The sequence below is a fragment of the Hypanus sabinus genome, unplaced genomic scaffold, assembly GCF_030144855.1.
Source record: "Hypanus sabinus isolate sHypSab1 unplaced genomic scaffold, sHypSab1.hap1 scaffold_880, whole genome shotgun sequence".
Taxonomy (NCBI): domain Eukaryota; kingdom Metazoa; phylum Chordata; class Chondrichthyes; order Myliobatiformes; family Dasyatidae; genus Hypanus; species Hypanus sabinus.
The window spans coordinates 86193-90530 of NW_026781733.1; positions in this window are offsets into that span (position 1 = coordinate 86193).

Sequence of the window (4338 nt, forward strand, 5' to 3'; positions counted from 1 at the left end):
CACGGACTCCAGCTCCCCACCAGTCACCACGGCCTCCTCCACCCCACCAGTCACCACGGCCTCCACCACCCCACCAGTCACCACGGACTCCACCTCCCCACCAGTCACCACGGCCTCCTCCACCCCACCAGTCTCCACGGACTCCTCCTCCCCACCAGTCACCACGGACTCCATCACTCGACCAGTCACCACGGACTCCACCTCCCCACCAGTCACCAGGGACTCCACCTCCCCACCAGTCACCACGGACTCCACCTCCCCACCAGTCACCACGGACTCCACCTCCCCACCAGTCACCACGGACTCCTCCACCCCACCAGTCACCACGGACTCCACCTCCCAACCAGTCACCACGGACTCCACCTCCCCACCAGTCACCACGGACTCCTCCACCCCACCAGTCACCACGGCCTCCTCCTCCCCACCAGTCACCACGGACTCCACCTCCCCACCAGTCTCCACGGACTCCTCCACCCCACCAGTCACCACGGACTCCTCCACCCCACCAGTCACCACGGACTCCACCACCCCACCAGTCACCAGGGACTCCTCCACCCCACCAATCACCACGGCCTCCTCCACCCCACCAGTCACCACGGACTCCTCCACCCCACCAGTAACCACGGACTCCACCTCCCAACCAGTCACCACGGACTCCACCTCGCCACCAGTCACCACGGACTCCACCTCCCAACCAGTCACCACGGACTCCACCTCCCCACCAGTCACCACGGACTCCACCTCCCCACCAGTCACCACGGACTCCTCCACCCCACCAGTCACCACGGACTCCACCACCCCACCAGTCACCACGGACTCCACCAGCCCACCACTCACCACGGACTCCACCTCCCCACCAGTCACCACGGACTCCTCCTCCCCACCAGTCACCACGGACTCCACCTCCCCACCAGTCACCACGGACTCCACCTCCCCACCAGTGACCACGGACTCCACGTCCCCATCAGTCACCACGGACTCCACCGCCCCACCAGTCACCACGGACTCCACCTCCCCACCAGTCACCACGGACTCCACCTCCCCACCAGTCACCACGGACTCCTCCACCCCACCAGTCACCACGGACTCCTCCTCCCCACCAGTCACCACGGACTCCTCCACCCCACCAGTCACCACGGCCTCCTCCACCCCACCAGTCACCAGGGACTCCACAGCCCCAACCAGTCAGCAGGGACTCCACCGCCTTCAGCAGTCACCACGGACTCCACCAGCCCACCACTCACCACGGACTCCACCTCCCCACCAGTCACCACGGACTCCTCCTCCCCACCAGTCACCACGGACTCCACCTCCCCACCAGTCACCACGGACTCCACCTCCCCACCAGTGACCACGGACTCCACGTCCCCATCAGTCACCACGGACTCCACCGCCCCACCAGTCACCACGGACTCCACCTCCCCACCAGTCACCACGGACTCCACCTCCCCACCAGTCACCACGGACTCCTCCACCCCACCAGTCACCACGGACTCCTCCACCCCACCAGTCACCAGGGACTCCACAGCCCCAACCAGTCAGCAGGGACTCCACCGCCTTCAGCAGTATCCACGGACACTACCTCCTAAACAGTCATCACGGCCTCCAGCTCCTGCAACAACATCCACGGTCTCCACCTCCCAAACAGTCATCACGACCTGTAACTCAACTCCAGCTTCCACGGCCTCCACCTCTCACCCAGCCGCCACAGCCCTCACCTCCGCACGCTTCCTCTGACCGAGCTCATTAGCAACAGCTCCTCTGAGCCCTTTACCTCCGCACCAGAACACAGTCTCTGCACCGACCTCCGATTACCCACTGACCCCACTCATTCCCGAAGTTCGCACTGACCCCACACCGCTCCAACAACCTCGACTGGCTACCCCCTCCCGGTAGATTATCTGACAGCATACTTTCTCCACAGTCCAAAGAAGAGCAGATCCGCCCAGCTGTTCCCACTGACCCGATGTCGCTCCACGCCCCCAATGACCAGAAACTCAACACATCCCAATGACCGCACACCTCGTTCACGTTCCGATTAACACCACAACTCCCGCACCAGTCCCCAGTGACGCCGGACACTGCAGTGTCCCGGATGGGTCCACACAAACCCGGTTGTTTCTACTTACGGCCCAAGTCGGAATGTCCCGACACACCTACTCGTTCCCAGCGACGCCATCCTTCCTCCGCGTTACAACTGACATTACAACACCTTCACCATTTCCCACTGCCCTCAAATATTTCCACATCCCCAGTGATCACAGCCCTCCCCAGCAGCCCCTACTCAATGTCAACCGCCCATATGACCCCGATGGACACAAATCCCAATACGTTGTTTTCCACTGACTCCTGATTTTCCAATGACCACATACCGCCCACATTCTCGCTGACTCCACTCCTCCCCATCAGCTCACACTGCGGCTATTCCTACCCAACAGACTCCACGGCTCCCAGGGATTTGGCACTGACCAACAGGCCTCTATTGAACACACAGCCAGCCCATATCTCAGCCGTCAGACCCAGAGGCCGTCGACACACACCCCCTCCCTCACAAGCCCCGCGCCTGCATCTCCGCTCCCGCACTGGCCTGACCAGCAAAACAATATCCGTGTATCTAATCTTGATTCTACGGGCACATAACCGCACATCAGCCACTCCCACAGCACCCATCTGACTCCTCACGCTTAGCAGACGCCCATTGCTCAACCACCACAGAACCCCACCACCCACCAGAAACATCCACACGAACAGCAACCCAGAGCACACCCGCACCCCCAGTCATCTAACTGACCGCACACTGCTCCCTCGGGATCCAGTATCTGTGAATCCTCGGGAGGATGCCTTTCGGCATTCTGACCCACCCTCAGTCATCTAACTGACCGCACACTGCTCCCTCGGGATCCAGTATCTGTAAATCCTCGGGAGGATGACTTTCGGCATTCTGACCCACCCTCAGTCATCTAACTGACCGTACACTGTTCCCTCGGGATCCAGTATCTGTGAATCCTCGGGAGGATGCCTTTCGGCATTTGGACCCACCATCAGTCATCTAACAGACCGCACACTGCTCCCTCGGGATCCATTATCTGTGAATCCTCGGGAGGATGCCTTTCGGCATTCTGGCCCACCCTCAGTCATCTAACGGACCACACACAGCTCCCTCGGGATCCAGTATCTGTGAATCCTCGGGAGGATGCCTTTCGGCATTCTGACCCACCCCCAGTCATCTAACTGACCGCACACTGCTCCCTCGGGATCCAGTATTTGTGAATCCTCGGGAGGATGCCTTTCGGCATTTGGACCCACCCTCAGTCATCTAACTGACCGCACACTGCTCCCACGGGATCCAGTATCTGTGAATCCTCTGGAGGATGACTTTCGGCATTCTGACCCACCCTCAGTCATCTAACTGACCGCACACTGCTCCCTCGGGATCCAGTATTTGTGAATCCTCGGGAGGATGCCTTTCGGCATTTGGACCCACCCTCAGTCATCTAACTGACCGCACACTGCTCCCACGGGATCCAGTATCTGTGAATCCTCGGGAGGATGACTTTCGGCATTCTGACCCACCCTCAGTCATCTAACTGACCACACACTGCTCCCTCGGGATCCAGTATCTGTGAATCCTCGGGAGGATGCCTTTCGGCATTTGGACCCACCCTCAGTCATCCAACTGACCGCACACTGCTCCCTCCGGATCCAGTATCTGTGAATCCTCGGGAGGTTGCCTTTCGCCATTTGGACCCACCCTCAGTCAGCTAACTGACCGCACACAGCTCCCTCTGGATCCAGTATCTGTGAATCCTCGGGAGGATGCCTTTCGGCATTCTGGCCCACCCTCAGTCATCTAACTGACCGCACACTGCTCCCTCGGGATCCAGTATCTGTGAATCCTCGGGAGGACGCCTTTCGCCAATTGGACCCACCCTCAGTCATCTAACTGACCGCACACTGCTCCCTCAGGATCCAGTATTTGTGAATTCTCGGGAGGATGCCTTTCGGCATTTGGACCCACCCTCAGTCATCTAACTGACCGCACACTGCTCCCACGGGATCCAGTATCTGTGAATCCTCGGGAGGATGACTTTCGGCATTCTGACCCACCCTCAGTCATCTAACTGACCACACACTGCTCCCTCGGGATCCAGTATCTGAGAATCCTCGGGAGGATGCCTTTCGGCATTCTGACCCACCCTCAGTCATCTAACTGACCGCACACTGCTCCCTCGGGATCCAGTATCTGTGAATCCTCGGGAGGATGACTCGGCATTCTGGCCCACCCCCTGTCATCTAACTGACCGCACACTGCTCCCTCGGGATCCAGTATTTGTGAAT